This window comes from Alexandromys fortis, unplaced genomic scaffold (genome assembly GCF_014885135.2).
Source record: "Alexandromys fortis isolate MF-2015 unplaced genomic scaffold, M_Fortis_MF-2015_v1.1 scaffold_122, whole genome shotgun sequence".
Taxonomy (NCBI): domain Eukaryota; kingdom Metazoa; phylum Chordata; class Mammalia; order Rodentia; family Cricetidae; genus Alexandromys; species Alexandromys fortis.
The window spans coordinates 5,263,208-5,290,123 of record NW_026068004.1 but is presented as its reverse complement, the minus strand read 5'-3'; the positions used below and the strand labels follow the sequence as shown (position 1 = coordinate 5,290,123).

Sequence of the window (26,916 nt, the reverse complement as noted above, 5' to 3'; positions counted from 1 at the left end):
TTTCTGGTTCTCTCTCTCTTTCTCTCTCTTTCTCTTTCTCTCTCTGGTCTTCCTCCTTCCCCCTTTCCCTTCCATAACCTACTAAATAAATATCCAACCTCACTCTGTATGGCATGCTTATCCATCTTGGTCTCTCACCTGCCATGTGGCTCCCTGCCTGGGACTGGCTGTCTTCGTGGCCTGGCTGTGGGCTCAGTACCCACTGCCGCCACTAGGGGAACTGCAGCATTTCTGCCACTGTGCCCCTCGGGCAACTGCAACATTTTACTTTTACCCTTACAGAAGTCAGGAAGGTTCCTTATATGTGAGGTTTGCTCATGTTTTACTGTTAACATTTTGTTCTTCTCCCGCCCCATCTTTTCATTTGTAGTTGTCATTGTTCATTGTTGTGAGATAGAGTTTCTGTGACCCAGGCTGGCTTCGGCCTTGGCTTCAGTCATTGGCTTCAGTCATAACTGAGGTTAACCTTGAATTTGTGACCCTTCTGCTGGCACTCCTGGAAGCTGAGATCCCAGGTATTTCCCACCATGGCTGGTTTCATGCACAGCTGAGTGTGACATCTTGTTTGTGAATTTGACACACGTGGGAAGCGGGATCATCATTTGAGGATCGCTTCTCTCAGATTGTCGTGTGGGCACATCTGTGGGGCATTTTCTTTTCTTTTTTTTAAACTATATATTTATTTATTATACAATATTCTGTCTGTGTGTATGCCTGCAGGCCAGAAGAGGGCACCAGACCTCATTACAGATGGTTGTGAGCCACCATGTGGTTGCTGGGAATTGAACTCAGGACCTTTGGAAGAGCAGGCAATGCTCTTAACCACTGAGCCATCTCTCCAGCCCCATGTGGGGCATTTTCTTGATGCTAATTATGTGAGAGGGCCCAGCCCACTATGGTCTGGTCTGTGTGAGAATGGCAGCTGCAGTGGGTGTGGTGGCCTACATGTTTAATCCCAGCACTTGGGAAGTAGAGGCAGGTGGATCTCTGTGGGCTTGAGGCCAGCCTGGGTTACATATCAAGTTCCAGGCCAGCCAGGGCTACATTACTGTTACCTAGTCTCAACCCTCACAACTGCCCCCAAGGGGAGGTGTGTGTGTGTGTGTGTGTGTGTGTGTGTAGGTGTGTGTGTGAGTGTGTGTGAGTGTGTGTGTGTGAGTAAGCCAGCAAGAGGAAGAAAGCCAGAACACAGTGTCCTTCACGATTTTATTCAGCCTCTGGTCTCCGGGTTCCTATTTTGAAACCTTTCTTCCCCCAATTGTTTTCAGTCCTGATGTTTCTCACAGCAACAGAAAGCCAAGCTAAAACACTAGATAAATGTTCTTTCAACAGAGCCACACCCAGCCCCGCCTTTTTTTCTAAAGTCACATAATAATGCATCAGAATATATCTGACCTGTCCTAGACTGCTCACCTAGTACCATAAAAATAATTTAATTAAAAATTTGAAAGAAGCCTAGAGAGATGGCTCAGCAGCTACAAGTGCTTGCTGCTCTCCCAGAGGATCCAGGTTTTATTCTCAGCACCTACACGGCGGCTCACAGCCGTCTGTAACACCAGTTTCGGGGATCTGAAGCTCCCTTTGGCCTCTTGAGGACACCACATCACCACGTATGAAAGTGGTGTACAGACGTATATGCAGGCAAAATACCAATGCACATAAAATCAATGTGAAATAAATAAATAATGGTTGAGACCGCTCATCCAGTGAAGGCGCCTGCCCCAGGCTCATGACGACTTGAGCTTGCTCCCGGGGTGGAAAGAGAGCTGGCTCCTGCAGGCCGTCCTCCAACAAGTACACACCAAGGAAATAAATAAATAGAATGGTCTTAAAATTGCTGTTGAACATTTGATGGACATTTGAGTTGTTCCAGAGTGCCCTGTCCTGAGGAAGGTGACTCTGACCTCCTGTCTTCTGATAGAAGGCAGCATTTGGGAAAGTGTTCTATTTCCCCTAACAGTGACATTTTTGGCTTGGAGTGACAAGGTGGCAAAGGCCTTGCATAAATATTTTTGCAATCTCACGTGCAATTTCTTGCAGCTCCAGCTTGGTTCTGGTCCAGTGTGCCCTCTGGGTTCGCACCTGATTTTGTAAGTTTTCTTATTAACCCTTCAGGGAATGATTTTGTGTCTTGTCCCAGAATTGCTTGATCCAAAGGTTTTTTCCTCTTATTACATTTTTTTTTCTTTCAGCAATAGAGTCTTATATACCCCAGGCTGGCCTCAAACTATAGAGTCTCATATACCCCAGGCTGGCCTCAAACTCACGACATAGTTCAGGATGACTGACCGCCTGATCCCCTTGCCTCGACCTCCCAGACGCTGGCATTGCAGGCCTTGGCTGCCTGCCCCGGCTGATCCTGGGTTTCTGCAGGGAGTCATGGTAAGGGACAGAGTCAAGTACCAGGGGGGCGGGGGGGGGGGAGGAAGAGAGTGCAGATTTGTAAGGGTCTGAAGACAGAACGTTCTCATTTTTAAATTTGGAGGTTTGTGTATATATAGATAGACGCAGTCTATAAAATAAGAGACGTCTGACTTGAATAGTTAAGCTTGGCAAAAAATTAAAATATTTTCTCCAACTTCTGTTTTACATTAGAGTTCTAAAAATACTGAATAAAAATTTTGAGGTGCTGGACTCCATGGTTAAAAGCATTTGCTTCTTTTGCAGAGGACCTGTGTTTGGTTCCTAGCACCCAGATGGTGGCTCACTATCTGTAACCCCAGTATCTCCAGTTCCAGGGGATCTAAACCCTCTTCTGACCTGCAGACTCCTGGCATGTGTGTGGTGCACAAATACGCATGCAGGCAAAACATACTTATAAAAACAAATAAATACTTTGTTTTTAAAGTTTGAATCAGGTGCGGTGGTATGTGCCTGTGGTGCCAGCGCTCAGGAGGAAGGTTGCAAGCTTGAAGCTAGCCTGGTCTAACAGCAGGTTTCGGGCCAACCAGAGCTCTGTAGCTGTGTAGCAAGGCCTTGGATAGGAGGCAGGTACGTAATTCGGTGATTAAGCACACGCTAGCACATATGAAACCCTTGGTTCCCCCCACACACACACACATACATTAACTAAACTCAAATTATTTATCTTCAGGGAATAAAAGAACAACTCCACGAAATGATAGGAAACTTGGGGAGTTCTGTGTGAAGGAGTGTTGGCGAATAACTAACAAGGGGCCCTCTCAGGAAAGACACCCTGGTCTCTGTGGAAGCTGCCAATTGCAATGGTGTAAATATTTCTCCTGCGATTCAGCTGCTGACGGGACTGGAATCAGTACAGCCACTTTGTAAAACCATTTGGAGCTGACTATGCGGGAAACAGATATGGAAGGATGGGAAGCAAATTCTACTCCTGGATATGTGTGCCAAAAGACACACATTATTGACAATAGTTAAAACCTGAACATCTTAGCCTGGCTGTGGTGGTGCAGGCCTTTAATCCCAGCACTCGGGAGGCAGAAACATCCCTGAGTTTGAGGTCAGCCTGGTCTACAGAGCAAGGTGCAGGACAGCCAGGGCTACACAGAGAAACCCTGTTCTGAAAACAAAACAAACAAAAATCCTAAAGCAAAACAATACCAAAAAAAAACCCTGAAAAACTAGAATGCACACATGGCAAACATACTCATGCAATAGAGTACTATACCTCGGTGAAAAAGGACAAGCCGCTACACATAACAGGATTAGGCTCACGAAAACAAGAGCATGCGCTGTCTAACCACACTATATGAAGTCAAAAGTCAAGTTAAACTCTCCTAGCTCGCGGTTACCTGGAGAGGACCGGAAGGTGTGATCAGGGGTGCACAAGAGACCATTTTCTAGTTGGTCACCGCTAGCAACAGAATGTTGCACCCTCCGGAAGCCTGCAGAGGCCCCCATTTCCATAGCCTTAGGGGCTAGAGCCATCTAGGTTGTGATCTGAAGGCCAGTGAGAAGCCAGAAGAAAGCCCTCACTGCAAGCCAGCCCTCCCACACCTTGGTCCTGGATGTCGCTGCCTCACACTGAGAAAAGTGTCTCTTGCTGCTGTACTGTGTTACAGCTTCCCCAGCAGACCACGCCCAGGTTTACACAGATGTGTTCAAGTGGGAATTATGTGTAACTTATGAGTAATACACTCTTCTGCATGAATTATTTACTTCAATAAAGTTCATTAAACTAATATGTTCATGTACTATTTGCACACAAAAGCAAAAAAAACCAAAAACCCCATCATTATCAGACTCCACTTTTCAACACGTCTAATCTGTAGACAAATCTGAGTGGGATTCATAAATTAAACACATTACACCTCGGCCAAGTACACAATTTTTCCCACAGAAATTTAGGTGCGTGGGAAAAGCGATTCATTTCCGCACTTAGGAGACGCCGTCCAGGAGATGCCAAAATACACAGTATTAATCAAGCCGTTATAAATCTAATCATATTAAAGAGAGGCTTAGTTTCCAAACGTACATTCTAAGACAAGTAATTTCCCACTGAGGAAGACCCTTGAGTTATCTTCTCTCACACCCAGCGAATTCTCTTCCCTCCAGTGACCTCAGCTAATCCCCAAACTGATACCTACCACCTAAATTCTGGACGCTTCCATGAGGGGGCACTACAGTCCCACTTCTAACAGGAATTGGACTCAGGATGACTTTGCGGAGTCCTCTTTTTATCTAGCTACCACCGCAATTCTAGAGCACCCTGCCTCACTCAAGGAAGAGTTCATTGGCATGATAAGGAAGTAGGATTCAGCTGTCCCCCAACCCCCATGACCCTGGGCTCCACAGCAGGACTCCCACAATCTGATGCAGGCCTGCTCCCCCTTAAAACGATTGACCCATGGCCAATGTGCTGTTAGTGACACTGATTTCATCACGATAGCTCGTGAACAATCTGGGAAAAGTCAAAACGTTCAGTTGGGCCTTGGGTCATCATCCAAAGAGTGATTATCCATTTATCTTGTGACCCCAGCGCCCATCTAAGCAGAGTTGTTTCGGGGCTGCCATTGCCACCTCTCCTCCCCTTCCTCCTCCCACCCTTTGTCCCAGGACCAACCTGACTGCTTACACACACACACACACACACACACACACACACACCTCTCAACTCCCCCCACCCCACCCTTGCCCCACATGGTTATTGTCTAAAGTCAACACAAGCCTCTTGTTTGTCCAGTGAGGAGAGTTGCACGGACAGCTTAATGATATTAGCACAACTTGATCTTAGGAAAACAAAACCGTGACTGTATTGAAAACAGTTCTGTACCTGATCCTTGCTTGCAAACACAATAGTTCCTCTTGTTATGCACGTTAACATCAATGGCCCAGCAGCTAAACAGAACCGCTGCCCTTGCTTGGTCACTCACTGGCTACCTGGAGAGCCCTTTGGTCATTTTCTTAGGAGTGGGGAACACAATAGCACAGTTTAAGTATCCCTCACTCCAAAAGCCTGAGACCTGGCCAGGGATGGAGCTGCACACCTGGTTTTTATGAGGCAGGAGGATCCCATGCTAGAGATCAGCTTGGGCTAGAAAACAAGATTCCACCAAATATTTATGTAATCAGGACTTTAGAAAATATTTACATATAAATAAGATATAAGGCACATAGGATTCAAGTCTAAATTCAAAATTAATTTACATTTGTGCTGGCAAGACACCTTAGCAGGTATAAGTTTTCCTGCTCCAAGTGTCCTGTGACTTCCACACAGGCACCATGGTGCAGAAATGGAATAAGTTTTTCAAAATTGTTTTGTGTTTCATATACAATCCACATACGTAGATTGGGGTGTGTAATTTTATGTAATATTTTTAGTGCCTGCATTTTTGGCTTTTGTTTGGCTTGGTTTGGTTTGGTTTTTTGAGACAGGGTTTCTCTGTGTCCTAGTTGTTCTGGAACTCACTCTGTAGACCAGGCTGACCTCAAACTCAGAGATCTTCCTGCCTCTCCCTCTGCCTCTCCAGTGCTGGGATTAAACGCACGTGCCACCACCACCGGTTCAGTCTGTGTTTTTATACAATGCAGGACCTCCTGCCCAGGGTGGCACCACCCACAGTGAGCTGGACCCTCCCACGTCAGCCATTAATAAAGAAAATGTTCCACAGCCTCACCTTCAGGCAGATCTGACGGAGGCATTTTCTCAACTGAGTTTCATTTTCCCAGAAAACCCTAGCTTGTGTTGACAAAACACTAAACAGGATGGTCACACAAGACTATAAACCCACCACTCGGGTTGAAGGCAAGAAAATCAGGTGGTGTGGCACACACCTTAAAGAGAAACCTTTTATTGGAAAAACAAAAGAAAACAAGCAAACAAAAAGAATAAGAAATTATATCCGTATGCCAACACCAGATAACATGGCTTGTGTAAGGGGCGTCTGGATGGTGAACTCTGCCACACTAGCTGCTGTGGCTTTGGGTTATCAGCAACAGTCTTGAGGGATGGATGCTGTGCTGTGGACGACAGTCTGGAGGGTGCTGGGACTGTGGAAGTTGTAGTCTGGATGAAAAGGGTCCAGGCTAATCAAACTGGAGTGACCATCATTTGGAATCACAACAGGTTGATATGTAAGAGTGTGTTGAGAACTCTTTTGAATGATAGGTTCAGAGCAAGACAAGATTGAGAGAAAACCAGGTTTTCTGTGACAGTGGTGTGCTGGTAACTGCCTAACCATTATCTCAGAGGGAGGGAGGGACGGAGGGAGGGACGGAGGGACGGAGGGAAGAAGGAAGGGAGGGAGGGAGGGTCTGATTTGTAGCATTTCCACATTTTGTGATGTCAATATTTCTACTGAGATGTCAAGCTGCTAAAAGGAATTCGCAGTGAGACAGGAAAGTCTGGGAAAGAGGGTCTGGGAGGAGGGAACCAAGGGGTTTTGTTGGTGGTGGTGGTGTTTTTTTTTTGTTTTGTTTTGTTTTTTTTGTTTTTTCATTCTGAGATAGGGTTTCTCTGCATGGTTCTGGCTGTCCTGGAACTCTCTATATAGACCAGGGATCCACACACCTGTACTTCTCAAGTTCTGGAATTAAAGGTGTGCACCACCATGCTGGTTTAGGGACTGAGTTTTGAACACATCAACATTCCCAGGCTTGGAGGAGGAGCAGAAGTCAGGAGAGGAGTGCGAGAAGTCTGTAGGGAGTGGGGGCCCTCAGAGACCTCCTTGTTAAGAATGCTAGAAAGGGGAGGGAGTGGTCAGCAGGACTAGGTGTTTCTGAGATCACCCTAGTTTTGGAAGGTGGTATCCCATAACCTTGATGAATCGGATGCTATGTCACCCAAGTTCTCTACACATTGCCAGATAGATCAACTGTCTCTAATGCAAGCAGCCTCCTCCCCCAATCTGGTGGTTCTGATGGAAACCTTGGCACCTGAGCGCTATGGGCTTTCCCACGATGCAAGCCTAACCAATCCAGGCTGGTACTATGGGCAGTGAAGCAGGAAAGGGCTCATTGCGTTTCCTCTGATGTCACCAGCATCATAGCGGAGGAAGCCTGTCTGAAGCACCAAAGCAGCTGGAAGGAGGAGAGGAGAGAAAGTACAAGCCATCCCCTACGTCCAGGTCCACACACATTTGCTCCAGGTATGAGCCAGCAAACAGTGTGTGCCACACGGCAGGTGCTCCATGGATCAATCAATAACCTTAGGAAGGTACGACCCAGGTACCCCTGCCAGGGATGAAGAAACTAGCCTGTGGCCACAGGGCAGGAAGCCAGGGCTTCTCTCATCCCGGATGGACAAGTCTTCAATGTGGGGGCCTGTCCTGAGCATTGCGGGATGGTGGGCAGCACCCACGTTACTTCCTGTCAGATGTTCACACACTCTACCCCCAGGGTTCTACAACTGAAAACATGTCCAGTTACAGGCAAACATCCATGGGGTGAGGGCTCAAACTGTCCCAGTTAAAACTTTCTACTGCCCCCCAAATTCTTTTCGAATTGCTGTCGTTGCGTCATTGGGATAATCTTGTATTAGCTACAATTCCGAGCCACCCGATCTGTGTCAAATACAAGTGAGCAGGTGTTCCTCAAACTCTGGGTCAGTCACACACGTTGCTATTTAAACCCTGTGTTGCCTAATACCCACATTGCCTGCAAGTCTGTGTCCCATGTCCTATCCCCAACCACGGTCCTGTCATGGAGACCCACGTGACTCATTACCCAATGCTTTCCATGGCCACCAACAGCTTTGCAGGCAGAGGCACAGGCCTGCTGGGGAGAGATAGGAAGAAGGAAACACAGCTGTGCACACTCAGAGGCAGGGAGAGGCGAGACAGGAAACTCCCAAGGCCACTACTGGTGTTGATGCTAAATGGGTCACTGCGGACCCACCAAGCCTGCTAAACTGTGCTAGTGCCTCCAAGGCCCATCCCCCTACCTGTGGATTACATCCGGGGATGGGGAACCTAGATCAGGAGGGTAAGGAGCTTAGACTCAACGTGACAGCTAATCACCCACACGAGGCCTCTGCCTAGGTCACCAAGCCCTGCCCATCCCCACCACCTCAGTAAAGTCAGACATCACCAGACCCACAGCCCAGGTGGGCAGAGGACGGGGTTCAGACCCTCCCCAAATCCCTTCTCCTTCCCCATGTGAGGAGGAGATAAGAGATGCCCACCAACAGAGTGTCGGCAGGGCCTCTGGGGGTGCAGGGACAGAGAACTCGAATAAAGGTCACTCCACCACCAGACACAGTCCTCCCTAACCAGAGAGATGATGTCGTGAGGGACAATGATCCCTCCTCTTCTGGGCACTCCACTTTGCTCAGGCCCTAAGAGTGAGCAAGAGAATCAGGCTGTGTTTGGGGGGAGGCAATATAAGACTTTGAAGCGCCCACCCCAGCTTGCCTGGCACGGTTGCCATGACGATGCCCCAGATACTCCAGAGGCAGCTGCTGGCCCTTGAAGTGGGGATGTCTGAGGTAGTGGATCTTCACACTGAGGCGGGTAGGGGTGAGAGGTCAGTGGTGTCTGGGAACATTCCTGCTGGGAAGATGGCTGGGGCTGAGTTCTCCCTCCCTTCAGTTCCCCGGTTCAAGCCCCTGTCACTGCCCCTCCCTCTCCCTCTAACCTCCACTCCCCAGGGCCTCCCCTGAGCTGGGCAGCGGCAGAGTCAAGCCCCTGTGAGGGCAACAGTGGCCCAGATGGGCAGATGCAGGTAAAGGAAACAGATGACCTCAGGAAGTTCTGATGCAGAGTATGGTGTGAAGGCTCCAAACGAAGTTCCAGAAGAATAAAAGGCCAGGCAAAACATCACTGTTAAGAGGTGCAAGTTTATTGGCCGTAAACATGACATTTAGCTTCACTGGGGCTGGGGGGTAAGGACCAGAAGGTAGGGGCTCAGATGGAGACCCAGCTATAAAGGCCCCGGTAAAAGTCAGGGAAGGTAAGGATCTAAAATGTTACTTATTTTTGTTTTATGTGTATGTGTATGGGTATTTATTTACATATATGTCTGTGTACCATGTGCGTCAAATGCCTGATGAGGCCAGAAGCGGGCGCCAGATTCACTGCAGCTGAAATTACAGACACATCTTCGTGACCATTTGGCGTGCTGGGAACAGAACCAGGGTCCTCTGTAAAAAGGTGCTCTTGAGAGCTGAGCGGTGGTGGCGCATGCCTTTAATCCTAGCACTTGGGAGGCAGAGGCAGGCGGATCTCTGTGAGTTCGAGACCAGCCTGATCAACAAGAGCTAGTTCCAGGACAGGCTCCAAAAAAACCACAGAGAAACCCTGTCTCGAAAAACCAAAAAAAAAAAAAAAAAAAAAAAAAAAAATGCTCTTAACTGCTGAGCTACCAGACACAGATGAACGACTTTGCAGTGTGTGTATTTAATAGAATATAGGGCCATCCTTCACATTTTACGTTTGCATTAATCCACAGATGTCCTCTCATTCCCTGAGGTTGGGTTTTCCTCCTCTCATTCCCTGAGGTTGGGGTTTTCCTCTCGGTAAAATGGAGAGTAACAGCGTCTAGCTCGCGGAGTCCATCTCAGGAGGAAACAAGGAAACGAGTGTGAGGCTCTTAACAGGGCGAGTCTCCATACATAATGCATCTTTAAAAGGTGCGGCTTAGAAACAGAAGAGAGAATTAAGCAAGCTCGCTAGGAGCTGTGCTGCTCTTGGCAGGCCAGCCTGCAGCCATATCTGTCCTGGAGACGGTAGCTATGCAGAGCACAATTCTCTTCCTCCTCGAGGAGGAAAACAGCGAACTGGACCATGTGGGGAGAAGGTGACAACACACACGTTCCGGAAGGGAGAGGGAACTCTGCCAAGCACGCTGGGAACAAGCTAAAGATTCGGAACTCATCTGCCTTGTAATGTAAGCAGTAATTCTGGCATTCAGGAGAGCGAGGCCCAAGGAGCGGGCCAACCTGGGCTACGAACCAAAACTCTCTCTCAAACACTAATTGATTTAATAAACTAAAAGAGAAATAAATCAAAAAAAATTCATTTATTTTATTTATTTTATGTATATGGGTGTTTTTGCCTGTGTGTATGTTTGTGCACCATATGAGTGCCTGCCTGGTGTAGGAAGAGGCCAGAAGAGGGTTGTCAGGTCCCCTTGGAGTAAAGTTTACAGAGAGTTGTGAGCCCCCATGTGGGTGTTGGGAATCAAACCTGGGTTCTCTGGAAAAGCATCAAGTGCTCTTAAAGGCTGAACCATCTCTCCAGTGCTGCCCCACTCCCCATAATTCTTTAGTACTGCTCGTATAATAACAAAGTTTTAGGGCCAAAAACCAAATAAATAAAATAAGGGTTTTTTGTTGTTAGGGGTTATTTGTGGTGGTGGGTGTCCTGTCCCAGACAAGTGATATCTCCTGAGCCCAAGATGTTTTTGGTTTGGTTTGGTTTGGTTTTTTGAGACAGGGTTTTCTCTCTCTCTCTCTCTCTCTCTCTCTCTCTCTCTCTCTCTCTCTCTCTCTCTCTCCCTCTCTCTAGCCCTGGCTGTCCTGGAACTCACTCTCTCTCCTGGCTTTGTTTTTTAATTACATTTATATGTATGTATGCCTGCCTGGGCCGGGCAATGTCCACATGTCAGTACGGTGCCCTTGGAGTCCAGAAGATGGCGTCAGATCCCCTGAACCTGGACTCACATGTGCCTGTGAGCGGCCTTACATGGATGCTGAACCAAACTGGGCCTTCTAGGAGAGAAGTAAGCGCACCTTGCCACTGAGCCATCTCTCCAGCCTTTTCCATTGTTTTCCTCCCCATTTTGAGGCAGGGTCTCTTGCACCACAGACTGACCTGGAGTTCACTTAGAAGCCAAGGACGACCTTGAACTTCTGATCCACCTCTGCCTCACAAGGGCTAGGATTACAGGCACCTGCTACAATGCCAGGCTCTTGTTTTGTTTTTAAAGTAATTACCTAAGCCCTTCATGGTGGTTCACACCTGAAATTCGAGTACTTGGAAGGCTGAGGGAGGAGGATTGCCATGAGGTTGAAGCCAACCTGCACTCTACGGATTTTTGTTTGGTTTTGGTTTGCCAAGACAGGGTTTCTTCGTGTAGCTCTGGCTTTCCTGGAATCTGCTCTGTAGACCAAGCTGGCCTTGAACTCACAGAGATCCACCTGCCTCTGCCTCCCAAGAGCTGAGTTTAAAGGCATGGGCTACCATGCCCAACTCAACCTGCACTTTAAGAATAATTAAAAATCCAATGAATTTTATATAAGTAGGTTTTATCTATCCTTTCTTGATTTATTCAGAATTAAAATGGGAAGTTAAAATTCAAATTCATTCAAAATAACATCAGCATCATGAACTGTTAACAAAAATGTCTATCTAGCTATCTGCTATGTTACGCCGTTGTAGGGATTGAACTCAGCTATGTATGTGAGTCTTCTATTGCATTTATTGTTCATCTATCTATTTATTTGTATGTGGGGCACACATTCGTGTGGGCATGTATGTACCAGGGTATGCTGGTTAGTATCGTCAACTTGGCACAAACTGAGTTGCTGGGAAGAGGACGGAGCCCCATTAAGGAATTGCCTCCATCAGATTGGCAGGTAGACAAGTCTGCGAGGCAGCTTCTTAATTAATGATTGACGTGGGAGGGCCTAGCCCACTGCGGGTGATACCACCCCTCGGAAGGTGGTCCTAAGTTGTATACAATATCTGAGGGCCTGTGAGATGGCTCAGCAGGTAATGATGCTTGCCGCCACCCCCAAGAGGACCTGAGTTCCCTTCCTGGGGCCCACATGGTAGAAGGGGAGTAGAGACTTTGGAAGGTTATCTACAATCACGATCAAGGCCATGGACATGATGCTGGTAAGTACTTCAGTGTGTAGAGAGAGCATCATCATCTACAAAACACCGAGACCCGTGGTTTCCCGGGCACAGGCTTGTGTCTCCAGTTCCCAGCACCAGATATGAATATCCCCCTGTGGGTTGGGTCTGAAGTCCAATCAGAAAGTTGGTTCTGGGGCTGGAGAGATGCCTCAGCAGTTAAGAGCCCTGGCTGTTCTTCCTGGGGACCCAGGTTCAATTCCCAGCACCCACGTGGCAGCTCACAAGTGTCTGTGATCCAGCTCCAAGTGATATGATGCCCTCACACAGACATAAAGGCACACAAAATAAAAATGAATAACTCATTTAAAAAGTCAGTTCTATGTATAAGCACTCACGCCGTATTGCACTAACTGGCACAAGTTGCCTAGCACTCCATCTGAAGCCGCAGCTGACTAGGACTCGGCCACAGTTCTCCCCAGCAGCCTTACACTTCCTTCTGGTACTACAAAAGCTGGCCACAGAGAGGGGGTTTTGGCTCAGGCCTAGCATTATTTTTTTAAGTCTTGCATGCAAAGCATGTGACAACTTTAGCAATAGACTTCCCCCCGCCCCGAGACAGGGATTCTCTGGGTAACCTTGGTGTCCTGAAACTTGCTCTGTAGACCAGACTGGCCTCAAACTCACATAGATCTGTCTGCCTCTGCTTCCCCAGTGCTGGGATTAAAGGTGTGCGCCACCAAAGCTCGACTTAGACTGCTTTTTTTCTTTCTTTTTGTTTTGTTTTGTGATTTGTTTTTTGTTTGTTTGAGATAGGGTTTCTCTGTATTACTTTGGAACCTGCCCTGGAACTCACTCTGTAGACCAGGCTGGCCTCGAACTCACAGAGCTCTGCCTGCCTCTGCCTTCTGAGTGCTGGAATTAAAGGTGTGCGCCACCACCGCCTGGTGCCTGCTTTCTTATAGTATCCAGAACCACCAGCCAGGGGTGGTACAACCCACGGTGAGCTGGGCCGTCACACATCCATCATCAGGAAAATGTATCACAGGTTTGTCCCCAGGCCAAACCAGTGGGGGCATTTTCTCTACCCTGGCTTGTGTCACGTTGTCAAAGCACTAACTGGGACAGTATCTTTTATTTCTTCCACCTTGTACTCTTTCTCCTACCTCTGAATCCTCCTGGGTTCTAAGGTTTTGGATCCCCGCAAAGAGCTCTTTAGCAGAAATCTAACTGGTACTGTCTTTCCTGCCTACCTTGTCAGCTGTAAGATCAGCAAGCCAGCATCTCTATCTAGCTGCTCTTACATAAGCAAATCCACAAATTCTACTACCCATAGCAGCGGCCATGCAAGCTCAGGCAACCAGGTGACACTCTTGTCCCTTATGTGTTACTGTCAAGGCCTGAACATTTTGTTTTAATCATTTAACCCTTTTTAGGATATCCCTATACTCACACACTGGACTGACCTCTTTCACCAAGCAGGCATGCTATCCCATGCCATACCACATGGAGGAAGATAACCTCACGGGGATTTCCCTCCCAGACTGCCCCTTTGGAACTACTGACACAGCGCAATATCCTTCACCATATAGGGAAAGGCAGGCATAGCAGGATCCCCACCCCCATCTCTGCGTGCCCCCGTCTCTGCTCTGCCCCTATCTCTGCATGCCCCAGACTGTTCAGCCTCAGTTCCGTGCCCTGCTACCCCTAGCCTGGACCATGCCATTACTCCTCCCAAACTTACCTCTGGTTCAGTCAGCCCCTGTTTGGGTACCACTGCGTTGTGCCACACTGTTCCTGGAGAAATGTAAAGAACCATCTGCTCATCCCCAATAGGGAACCCATGACAGAACAAAATAAGGATACCACCAAATCCAACCTGGGAAACCAGTGAACTTCTCGGCATTCCTATAGGAGTATGGGTGAGGGGTTCCTCCTAGGATCAGAAATGACTGAATGACCGCTACACCACAAAGCCCACCCCAGCACCGGTGATGTGGTCATGAACACTCCAAACCTGGAGCTCACTGCACTGCCTGCAGGCCACTCAATAGGGCGGAAAGTGTCTAAGCCACTCAATAGTGTCTCTTTGATGGAAGGATGTCTCTTCCTGGCAGCTCAGCTGGTCTGAGAGTATCTCTCAGACGTCCTTACTGCTTATACAAATTTGGGAAGGGAGGAACCTAGTCAGTCAGGTCAGTTTCAGGGACTTCCTGAACCTTTTGAGTTGGTCACATCCTGAATTTAAGGAGTTTCCCAGAGGAATGGAGGATTTCACACACACACACACACACACACACACACACACACACACACACACACCGTCTAGAGCAGTGGTTCTCAACCTTTCTAACGCTGCAACCCTTTAATACAGCTCCTCATGCTGTGGTGGCCCCAGCCATAAAATTATTTTTGTTATCATTTCGTAATTGTAATTTTGCTGCTGTTATGAATCTGAATGTAAATGTTTATGCAGATAGAGGTTTGTTAACGGGGCCGTGACCCACAGGTTGAGAACCGCTGCTTTAGACCACCCTGTGTCTTAATATGTTCTGCTTCATCTCAGAGGAAATGGCTACACGACAAGTACCAGCTAACTGTGGCTATTCTTTCATGTTCCAGGAGAGCTGGAGATGGTTGCTTCCTAAAGATGGATGGCAATAAAGACTTTTCATATCTTCTTACTTTAGTCAGTCTATCCTTGTGCAGGGGAAAGAAATCATGAGCTCAAAGTTAGAGTGGATAACATGCAAGACTCTGCCTCCAGAAAAGTATCCATTGATCTGCCTTGTACTTTGAACAGCTTTTACATAAGCTTGATTTTGTAAGAGGCATTAAATCATTTGATAAATACTCTTTGACTGATTTATACAGCACACACACTCTCTCTCTCTTTCACACTTTGTTTACACAAAATTTCCCATGTAGCCCAGGTCAGCCTGACACTCGTGTGAAGCTGAGGATACGCAGATCTCCCTGTGTCCACCTCCCACGTGTTGGGATCACAGCCATACGCCATCAAGTTCATTCCTCCCCCCCATTTTGAGTCATGGTCTCACAGCATAGTCCAGGCTGGCCTAGCACAGGCTTGAATAGAACTCATAGGAATCCTCCTGCCTCAGCCTTCCAAATGTTAGAATTACAGGCATGAGTCACCATGCCTGGCCTGCAGAGCTTCCAAACATTGACACATCTCATTATACAATATCAAAAACTTGCCAGGTGGTAGTGGTGCACACCTTTAATCCCAGCACTTGGGAGGCAGAAGCAGACAGATCTTTGTGAGTTCAAGGCCAGCCTGGTCTACAAGAGCTAGTTCCAGGACAGCTAGGGCTATTACACAGAGAAACCCTGTCTCAAAAACAAAACAAATACAAACAATATCAAAAACTCAGCAGACATGCCCAGTCATGAAGGTTGCCCAGTCTCAACCTTTACCAATTCCGGTTTTTACTTGGAAGCTCCAATTTCATCTTTGGCAACCAACACTAATGCCTCATTTCTTGAGCCGACATACTCATCTCGTTCATTTTAGAGAAACGGCATGACCAATATCCCGTCCGAGAATCAGAGCTCAGCATGCAGGGAGAATCCAGCTCATGAGTTCCCAGCCCTCAGGCCCTGAGCACATCTCAGGGTCTACCCCCACTTCGCTGAGATTCCCCACTCTGGTAGGTGGGCACTCTGCTTTCCCTGTGGGCCAGCAGCCCACGACTTCCTGTAAATAAAGCAAGCTTTCTATTTTATCATACACAAATATTAAAAAGGCACTGACTCAGGGCTAAGAGTTAATGCCGCCAGTCATTGAGCCGGTGTAGACGCAAATAGCTATCATCCCAACACTTGGGAGCTTGAGAGAGGACCACGATCCTGGCTCATAAAGCAAGTCAGTGGGGGCCGGAGAGATGGCTCAAAGATTGAGAGTACACGTTTCTCTCATGGAGGACCGTGGCGTGATCCCCGGTACCCTCAGGGTGGCTCCCAACCACCTGTAACTCCAAGTCCAGGGATCTGATGCCGTCTTTCAATGATGCGGTCATCGGGCATGCACACACATCCAGGCAACACTTCCACACATTAAAATAAAAAAAAAGTTAAAAAAAAAAACTTAGATTTAAAAAAAAAAAAAGGTAGTCATTTTACTACTTCACCTAAGCAAAACTAGCCTTCCCTTTCCTTCTTTTGAAAAAAAAAAAACAAAACAAAACAAAACAATTCAATGCCTAGTGGCAGAGGAAAATCCAAAGCCTCCTAGGCCAGTTGCCAAGGGCCTGGATCCCTGCGTCCGGCCAGCCCTCTCACCGTCACTCCTGGTCCCAAGTGAAAATATCAGCAGGTGAAAGCGACAGGTAACACTATTCTTGTTAGCAAATCGCTCCTGCCTGTGGACACTCTGTAGGCACATCTTTGCACCTACAGGGATCTGTGACCGTCTCTTAAAGAACTACAATAGCTAGGCCAGACATGGAGGCACAGACCTAGAATCCCAGCACTGAGATCTTCTATCTCCGCACAGGAAGTCCAGACTGAGACAGATTCCACGTGAGTTTGAGGCCAGCCTGGGCTACATAGCCAGCTCCAGCCTCAGCCTGGATTATAAAAGAATCACAATAGCCATATTTACTTTTAATTTTATTTTAAAATAATTATTTTTAGACATGTGTGTATGGTAGGTATGTGTCTGTGAGGGCATGTGCACATCAGTGTGTGTTTACATCAGTGTGTGTGTGTGTGTGTGTGTGTGTGAGAGAGAGAGAGAGAGAGAGAGAGAGAGAGAGAGAGAGGGGAGAGAGAGAGAGTGTGTGTGTGTGTGTGTGTGTGCAGGTCAGAGAACAATCTTGGGTATTGATCCCACCCCTTCCACCTTGGTTGAGGCAGGATCTCCTGTCTGCCACGGCACTTCGTGCTGCAGGTTGGGGGCCTGCAGGCTTCTGTGTTTGCCTGTCTCTGGTTCACCTTAGCTGTGCTGGGACTACAGTCTCCACCACGACTTCATGCTTTTCCATCGGTTCTGAATTAGTGGCCAGGCCAGTGCAACCGGCACTTTCACCTGCAAAGCCAGCTCTCCGACCCATTTACTGTTCTTCTTTTCTTTTTAAATGACTCTTTTATTAAAAACTTTTTTTTTGAAAAGATATCACCCCAAGGCATGTAAAATGCTTTCACAAATATCTCATGAAAAAAAAATGAAGACCAACTCCATCTGTGGTACTATTTGCTTTACTTCCTCAGAGAAAATAAAAGTAGGGGGAGGAGAGAATGAGAACTCAGCCCCAGGGGAATGTATCAGGCATGTGAAGCCATTCATCTTGCGTGTCATGGTGAGCCGACTCAGTCCTGGGACTGAAAAGCCAAGTGGTGCTGGGAACTCTGGGCCCTCCGTCACGTCCTCTCCTCCCATAATCCCCACTAGCTACAGAATGTCTACGGCACAGTCACACAGTCAAGCGCTGTCTGTCTGTATGTGTCTCTCTCTCTCTCTCTCTCTCTCTCTCTCTCTCTCACACACACACACACACACACACACACACACACAGCCATGGCTCCTCTCACACAACGTAAGTAACAAATTGAACCGGGTGTATGTTACAGCCTCACAGTCACAAAGAAGCCACAGAAAGGTCTCACCAGTTAACCTCACAGTGCCCGATCCGATTCTTACTGTTTCGTAGTCACAGCCAGAGACCCTCCATGGCCAGGCTCACTCACGACACTCAGGTACCCAGTGTGGCCCACATGTTAAACATCTACTGCCTCGAATCGCCGTGGACTGCAGCCCTAAGCGGTTGTGCCTACTGGTGAAAGCATCGACTTTGGAGACATGCCAGCCTGGGCTCAAGTTCAATCTCCACCATTGACTAATTGCATAATTATTTAACCTGCATATCCTTAGTTCTAGAAAATGGAGATTACTCTTACCTTATAAAATTTGATCTGAGGAAAACAGAAAATAACCTGATAAATGACAGTAGATTGACCCAGTGTGACCTGAGGAGTCACTGTAAATGCCATGCGTGGCTCTTGTCACCAGAGGGCACCAGGGTTCCAAGGTGTCTGTGAAAATGTCCCAGGAAAGTTGGGATTCCTGGAGTTTGGGGATCTGGAGAGAGGAGGTGTCATGGTGTATTGAGGCTGCGGAGGTCCGGCTAGAGCCCCAGTGTGTTTCTGGAAATGCAGGGCGGACTCTGGGGAAAGATTCTGATGTGGAAGGGAGCATGCACCGTGCCCATCTACCAGGCTCCCGTCGGTCACCCTCACACTGGACAAATCCTGTCATCACCAGGCTTCAGTCACTGCTCCAAGCACAGAGGAAGCCTGAGGACACGGGGCTCCAAGTCTCTCTGGGAGTGCCAGAGGACCTGGGGTGCCAATGCTGGGAAGCAGGCTTCTGAGCACCAATCCACACGCCTCATGGAGACTCCCTCACTTCCTTTTCCTGGGTGGTGCCAGAACTTCCTGACCCCGGCTGTCTTCCCTGGTACTCAGCCAGCCCCAGCTGGCCTCTTCCCCTCATCCAGCTTGCCCCACACCTGCTCCCTGGGGCCAGGCCCTGGTGAGAGGGTTATCAGACATATGCGGGGAACAGATAAGACACCCCCTGAGCCCCACAGGTCTTATCCGGCCCTGCCTTCCCAGCTGTTTGAACTTGTAGGGAGCCGCCAGCAGAAGGAACCCCACCCACCTACGCCGCAGGCCACAGTGTCTCCAGCTCCCAAGGGCGCTCTTCCCGGTGCCATCACTCCCTATGATGTCATCACCGCTAGTGGAGCTGTGTCCTTCAGTCAAGTCCAGGAGAGTTACGCAGAGAGGAGTCAGGAAAGTGGGATCAGAAAGATGCCCTCCCCCAGACACCAGGTCAGCAGCTGGACTGGGAGCAGGGGGTGGTGTCACAGAAGCCTCCCCCCAGGGTGGAGAGCTATTTTGGTGTTGGCTGCTTCGCATATGGCCACTCCTCTTCCTGTCCTCCCAATCCAAAGAGGCTCTGGATTCAGTGGGAGCAGGGACAGAGAGAGGGCTTTATCCCACCACAGGGATGTACTGGGTATCAGCCTCAGGTCTGGAGCCAGCCCTGTCCTTCCATCACGTCTCTTGGAATAGCACCGAGGAGGGAGGGATCCTCAGAATGGCCAGTCAGATGGACACGGCACCACAGACCGATGGTCACACATAGTACCTTGTGGATAGGGCTCCCCCAACATAACAGCACCACCACAGGCCCTCAGGCACACGTGGACTCCAGAGGGACACCAACACACCAACAAAAATACACAAGTACCCCATGTGTGGAGGTGGGAGCCCCTCCTTTCTCAGGGCCGTATGCCTGGATGGTGACAGAATTCCCAGCACACAGTGGATGCTCAAAAATATTTGGCTGAGTGTCCCTGCATTTTGCAGATCTTGTGACCAGGGTTGGGTGGGTCTGAGGAAAAGCCGTTCTTCCTGGAGTCCCTCTCCAGTACCTAGGCGGGAGCATGAGAGAAGCGTCACGGCATCTGTCGTGGCTACTCCTCAGCCCACACCAGTCCACAGGGCCACCCTTCCCTTCTCTTCTTTAGTGAACTACGATGTTGATGCTGTGCAGGTAGGATGCTGAGAACATTGGGTGCTCTGTATCATCGTGACCACAGGTTTCGAGTCCTCTACAGTGTTGAATGCTGGCTTCCTTGGCACTGTAAAGCCCTGTTAAACGTATTTAAGAATCGACTGCTCTAGAAATTTGGATGGCTACCTGGATGGGGCCCAAATCCACGCTTCCTGATTTTATACCTAATTTCATTCAGGGCTGGTCCACTATGAATTGACTTAAGATGGCAAGGATGGGGGAGTGATATGAGCTGACCGAGGGAGCCCCAGAGAAACTCCTGGATAGAAGCAGCTGTTCTGAATTGGGTCAGGGCAGGGAGGAGTCCCGTAATGACAGTTGTTTCAAGTTCAAGAGAGGATGAACCTGAGAGCAAAGCCAAGGCCAGGTCCTCCTCACAAAGCTTCCCAGGCTGCGACTCTAAGGGGGTAAAGACCGCTGATCAAGCCACACTCAAATTTAAGGTAAAGCCTACCTTGAATTTCACAGCTGGGCGCTCAGCACCCCTCCATTGCGGAGCAAGTCTGATACCCTCTTCCTGTACCTATGCTGACTAAGTCCTCTGAGAAACGGAACTTAATTCTGCCAGCTTGTTGGTGAAAACAAACAGGCACCCAGACAGCACTGGGGGACCTGACGCTGGGCCCAACCCTCCCAGGAAATAACTCTGTCTATAACTAAGGTTCCTGAGACACACCTAAACCCACAGCGGGTATGGCCCAGCACTGCCTGCCCACTTGCTGTCCTGTCCTCAGGTAGCAGGCTGTTGTGATGTGACCCCATCCTTCCTTCCTCCTGTCTATCCTCAGATCTGACCTCCCCTCTCTCCCACTGACTGGCCATGTCTTTTCTTCCTGTGGGCCAGCTGCCCAGGGCGGGGACCTCCCTGCCAGGCATGAAGGCCATCCCAACTCTGACCTGGGCTAGGCCTGGACCTGTCTCCCCTGGGACCTCATTCTGATTGGAAAAAACAGACACTCTAGTTCCTGTCTCGTGGAGACAGCTATTGACCAGAAAGTCTCTCGAGCTCCACCTCAAGACCCACGGGGAGCAACCGTGTGGCTGTCTGAAGCTTTTTATGAATCAGATGGGTAACATCCGCACATCCATTAATCTTTGTTTACAGATCTACTTCCTGCTGTGTCACTGTTAACCTAGCAAAAACCTCACGGTCAGCATCCCCGATTTCTCCAGCTGCCCCTAAGATAATCTTTACCTCAGCAGCATTGCGTTGCTTCTGAAATCCCAAACTCTCTGGCCGTACCAACTCTGCACACCTCCTTCTCCAAACCCTCTTCAAACCTCCCTCAGCTTCAGCCCTAGTCTGGTGTGTACCCTGAGTATCTAGCTGCCCTTCAAATGGGCTCCTTAGAGAGACCTCCTTTCACTGGGCCATTAACCAGAGAAGCAAAGGCAGAGACAAGAGGATTGTCAGGAGTTCAAGGCAGGCTGGGAGCACATAGCAAATTCCATGCCAGTCAAGCTACATACATAGTGGTTCGCTTTCCAAAAACACACACAAAGCTCCCAACTGGTACACGCCTTTAATACCAGCACTGGGGAGGCAGAGGCAGGTGGATCTCTGAGTTGGAGTCCAACTAGGTCTATAGAGTGAGTTCCAGGACAGCCAGTGCTACATAGTAAGACCCTGTCTCAAGAAAAAAAAGCAAATAAAAAATTAATTTTTTCTTAGACCCCCTTTAATGCCTTTTAGGTTCATTTCATCCCTATAAGGAGGACAGAAGCCTTTTTCCCCAACCCTCCCTCCACCTGGTGGCTTCTCCTAACAGCCTCTGATCTGTTTGTCTTGGAATGGAGCCCTTTTTGGATATTCTAGAAAGGAAGCAGGGTAGAAGAGACCATAAACAATTTGTAGGGGAATAACTCCTGGTAGGAAAGCTGAGAAGTGCTTGGATACTATCTGCCTAGATCCAGGACTTGAGCAGGCGCGCGCACGCACACACAACTGCACAGCTTGCTGCAAGACCCACAGCTACTTTTCCAGAGGCTTCTGCACAAGCACAGTCAAAGGTCACAGACACAACAGATTGCTTAGATAGAGCTGTGTGTGTTCCTTCCCTACTCTAAACCCGACTGTAAAGCCCACACAGGCTGGATCTGCTAAGTTCAAGGGCAGACTCAGGTCTGATCAGATCTCCAGTATGAACGAACAGATCGTGAGTCCACGACAATAGAGAGCAGCATGTACGAGCAGGTCCCGGCAAAGGGCAGCGGATGTACTGCGTACTAGAGAGAGGCAGAAGTCAAGGGGTCTTCTGGCTGAACACCTGCCGTCCCTTTCGGTGATTATAAATTAACGCGGTGGATTCTCAACACCAGTTAGTCTTGTGCAACGTTGACATGGATGCACCTGCTTTTTAGAGCCTGAACGTCAATAAACAAACAAACGTTTCCTGCCTGGACAATGATGAGAACTCGGCTCAGAGTGGAATCCGGAGCATGTCCCTTCAGCTGAGCACAGGCCCCAGGTCCTCTGTCTGCTTTGATGGAAAGTTAGTGGTTCGCTCAAGGTAAGCAAACGTGGAAGCCCATTCCCCGACACCAGGCCCCACTGCCAGTCTAGAGCAACGGGTTTCACGTGGGTATGCATTTCTTTAACCCATCCTCTCCATTTTGCCGAGGAGGAAACTGGGGCTCAGCAAAGCGCCTTTTGGCAGATACTGCAATCCAGGTTCCGTCTCCCCACCGAGAAAACAGCGCCTGTAGCACTACCACCTGGGGAGGGCTGATCAAATCAGCGTTGGAAAGTTCCGGGAGAAAGGGCTCCTCGGCCTTGCAATTCCAAGGAGTGGGTCCCAGGCCTTACTCAGCTGTGCCCACAGTCTCTAGCGGCGCTACTCCAAAGGAACGGAATTTGTTCTTGACTTCTCTCTAGGGGGAAACGCAGGCGCAGAAGGCCAGGGGCCTGGCGGGCTAAATGCAGCCCCAGCCCCCCAAAGCGCCCCAGGCCTTTTGGCTTCGTTCCAAGCCTAGCCCGAAGGGGAGGACATCTGCTTCCTCCAAGGGTCCCAACTGAAGGGCAGAGAGTCTGGGGAGAAGAAGAGGACTCCTTCGCCGAGCCCCACTTCCAGGGGTTCGCGAGGATCAATCATCTGAAAGCTAGAGCCACTTGTAATTTTATTCCCTGGTAGGAGGAGCCAGAGTAGTCGGCACGCGGGAGGGAGGAGATGGGACCAGGGCGGGGGAGGGCGGCCAGGGGAGCCGCTCAGGGAGGGGAGGGACTTGGCTAGGTTTCTCAAGCCTTCTTCACTCTCCAAACTTTCACCAAACTCTTAGCCCCCGCCTCCCCGAAACCAAAACACAACAAGCCCTGGAGGAGCCGCAAGCAACGCGGCGGGGCGGGTGGACTGGCGGCTGCAGAGAGCCTCGGGAGGCTGATGCAACTTTCCCTTTAAGAAAGCCACCTGGGCGCACCGCGGTGCGGACCCAGCAAGCCTGGGCCGGGGGCTGCAGTATGGTAAGAGAGCTGGGGGAAGGGGGCTTTGCGGCCCGCGCCTCGGTCTGTCCTGTGATGGTTCTGGGCGTTTCTGTGACTCTGGGAGGCTGAGCCCCAGGACCAGCGTGTGGATGTGTGTGCGGTGCGTGGATGCGACAGCGTATGTATGCTTGCGGGCATCTGTGGCTGAGAGTGTGAGTGCTAGCTGGCACCGGGATGTCTGTCTTGCCGCGAAGGTCGGGGTAGGTGCGCGAGTCTGTGTGTCATCGCTGTCACCAAGGAGCTAAAGCAGACGGGGGGGGGGGTGCTTTCAGAATTGGGGAGGAGGAAGAGCTGCGTGCCGACGCCGGCTCGGTCGGGGGCGGCTGGCGCGGGGCTGTGCGCGCAGCGCCGGAACCGGAGAGTGTCTTCGGTCCGTCTGGGGCGCCAGTGGGTCTGCGGCGGGGTACCGGCGGCGAGGTCCTGCCCCGCGTGCAGCCTCTCGCCCCACCTCCTCTGCCAGCCGTCCTGGCTACCTATCTAGCCGCCCCAGCCGGCGGCCTCCCTAATCTGCCCGCCCACTCGCCCGCCGGGTGCTGGTTCCCGCGCGTCCGTGGTTCCTGGGAAGCAGCGAGGAAGAGCCCCAGCGCCCTCCGGCTCTCTTTTGTCCACGACTCGCGTGGCTGCGGCAGTGGGAAGAGACTGCGGGCGGGGAGTGGTTTGGGGGGGACTGCTGCTCGGGTGGGGGGCAAATCCGCACACTGCCACTCTGGGCGCGCCTGGGGCGAGTGCGGGCGGCCACAGGTGAGGCCTGGGTTCCCGCAGCCCCACAGGGCGCCCGCCCCCAGCCTGCGCCCCGCAGCAGGCAGCCACGCACAGGCGGGAGTGGAGGCCGGCGAGCCGGGAGGGGGCTCGCCCGCAGACCCGGGAGGGGCCGAGGACGGGCGGGGGCGGGGCAAGGGGGCGGGGACCTCGGCACCCCGGTACTTTTCCACCGCGGGGGGCGGGGCGGCCTCTTCCACGCCAGCTGAGAGACGCACACGTGGTGGCTGATGTAACGCCCGCCCCCCAACACACCTTGCACCCTGATTAAAGCGGATCGGTCTCATTTCGAGGAAGTGGGCACTCCGGGCGGTTCCGCGGCTCCAAAAGCGACCGCGCCCCACACTGCCCGCCCGCCCGGGGCCTTAGAGTCGTGGCCTGGCCGCTACTTAAAGGGGCCGCACCCCCTCTCGGGCCTGCTTTCCTCAGGCCACGCCCCTCGCGAATCACTCTTAAAGGAGCTGCAAACCCACCCAGCTCTCTGACAGCTCCCTCACAAAGCCTGTTCTATTTTTTTTTTTTCGTTTTTTCTTTTTTGGTTTTTCGAGACAGGGTTATGGCTGTTCTGGAACTTGCTCTGTAGACCAGGCTGGCCTTGAATTCAGAGATCTGCCTGTCTCTGCCTTAACGGCGAGTGCCAACGCTACCTGTTCCGTTTCTTAATTGAAGCAAGTCTGACACCGTGACCTCTAGAAGATAAGATAAAGGATAAAGGAGCAAAGAATGGGCAAAAAGAACTTAGAGACATCCTGGATGTGAGAGTCCAAAGACAGAGTAGTGGGTGATAGGACGGGTTCTAAGGACCAGAGGAGACGGCTGAGCATGCCCAAGTGTTTTCAGAGACCTCAGAGAAAATGCCCGTTCCTCGTCTTAAGTTCAGCCCGACTGCAGTGGTACAGCTCCCAGCATGCAGAAGAATCACACTTCTGCCTAGCAGAGCTCTCCAGTTGGAGGGGGGCTCACCTGGACACAAGCAAGCATGCTGCTCTTGTAGCCGGCATGCTAGTCAGTACCCTGCACCATGAGGGGTCCTGTGGAAAGGCTGGCAGCAGCAGGTGGGAGAAGGCTTCGAGAAGGCAGACGCATGGGGGCGACTGGGGACCGAGACCCCAGAGGCGCCTGAGAAGGCCGAAGAGTGTCATGCTAAGCAGATGGCAGCAAGTGGCTGGCTTGGGGGTCTCAAGCAGGATGGATGATGCATCATTCACCCAAAAGTGCCCTGCCACTTCTTCCATGCGACTGAATAGGGACTGTGCCTCCTCCATCCAAACCGTGAAGTAGTTGAGGTCAGGGAGACCTGTTACCTTCGATTACTAGTGAGGACTTGGTTCAGATGGACCCCTAAAATTGGTCTGCCTTGGGGCTGGAAAGATGGTTCAGTGGGTAAGAACACAGTCTGGGCTTGGAGAGATGGTTAAGAGTACTGACTGACTGCTCTTCCAGAAGACCTGAGGCTAGTTTCCAGAACCCATGTCAGGATGTTCACAATCGCTTGTGACTCCATCTCCAGGGAATATGATATCCTTCATAGACACACATATTCCGTCTCTACTCCACCACCCGTGTGGGTGTACTTACACACACACATACACACATAAAAATTAAAAATAATCCAGGCAGTGGTGGCACTTAGAAGGCAGAGGCAGGTGTATCTCTGCATTCAAGGCCAGCCTAATCTACATGGTGAGTTCCAGGTCAGCCAGGGCTACACAAAGAAACCTTGTCTGGAAAAGAACAAAGCCTTGTATACTTATATACCGCTCTTGCAGAGAACTCAAAGGTTTCCAGCACCCACATTGTGGGGCTCACAACCACCTGTAACCGCAGCTGCAGGGGATCCGACTCCTTCCCTGTTCTCGTGCCTAACTCACACATGTGCACATAATTAAGATTAAAAATGAACATTTTGTAGTTGGTCCACCTGACTGCTTCCTGGTCACCATGAGATCAGGAGCTTTAACATGGACACATAATGAGTAGATCTTTGACTACAGCCTCTGAAACCATATGCAGAAACAGACCCTACCCTTCTTTTAAAAAACGTCCATTCGACAATCCCATTTGAGGAAGAAGAAAGTCCCAAGTAGCAAAGGGCTCTGTATCACCTTGCTGACTCACAGACAACCCAGTTAGTGTGTCTCCATTAGACCTCTCCCTTCTCTGAGCCTGCAGTACCGCTAGCATTCTTGTCCCTGGGACCAGGAGTAAGTAAGACCCTTCATTTTCTCTCAGCACCCGCAGGGAGTCAGTTCATCACCAAGTTCCACTGTGTTTCTAACTTTCTCTCTCACCGCTGCCCTTTTGCTTGCACGGGCATCAAATTCATGATCCACGCCCCTTCCGCACTGCCCCGGCCCATCTGGTTCCTAGCTGATGACTTCTCTTCTGTTATTGCTTTAGTGTCTTCTCTACACTCTGTTGAGGGATTCGTGTGTTCTCTCTATTTTTAATACTTTATTTCATGTGTAAGTGTGTGTACCTAGTATGTGTATGTCCACCACCTGTGTACAGTGCCCAGGGACGTCAGAAGAAGGCATCAGATCCCTGGGACTAGAGTCACAGATGGTTGTGAGCCACCTAGAACTGGGAGTCGAACTCAGGACTTTTGGAAGAGCAGCCAGTGCTCTTAACCACTGAGCCATCTCTCCAGCCCCTTGGTTTATTTTTGTTGTTGCTGTTTTGTTTGTTTGTTTTGTTTTTTCAAGACAGGGTTTCTCTGTAGCTTTGGAGCCTGTCCTGGAACTCACTCTGTAGACCAGGCTGGCCCTCAACTCACAGAGATCTGCCTGCCTCTGCCTACTTAGTGCAGGTTTGAAGGCATGTGCCACTACCACCCGGCTTTTTTTGTTTGTTTGTTTGTTTGT

The 26,916-nt window shown here is 50.0% G+C and overlaps 2 protein-coding genes across 5 annotated transcripts in view; one reads left to right on the top strand and one right to left on the bottom strand.

The window, feature by feature from the left end:
• LOC126513159 (Krueppel-like factor 17) overlaps nucleotides 1–18,006 on the bottom strand; it is a 60,314-nt gene extending 42,308 nt beyond the window's left edge. For 2 of the 3 annotated variants that reach the window (XR_007595251.1, XR_007595252.1), the window contains exon 1: nucleotides 17,841–18,006. The gene's annotated coding sequence lies outside the window, so the exon portion shown is untranslated. Of the gene's footprint in view, nucleotides 1–13,956; nucleotides 14,010–17,840 lie in introns of all 3 variants that reach the window. The other variant, XM_050161368.1, reaches the window with a different exon arrangement.
• A 3,577-nt stretch (nucleotides 18,007–21,583) lies between these two features.
• Nucleotides 21,584–26,916, top strand: part of Slc6a9 (solute carrier family 6 member 9) — a 35,907-nt gene continuing 30,574 nt past the window's right edge. Inside the window, exon 1 of one of the 2 annotated variants that reach the window (XM_050161264.1) lies at nucleotides 21,584–22,325. The gene's annotated coding sequence lies outside the window, so the exon portion shown is untranslated. Of the gene's footprint in view, nucleotides 22,326–23,080; nucleotides 23,273–26,916 lie in introns of those variants that run through there. The other variant, XM_050161263.1, reaches the window with a different exon arrangement.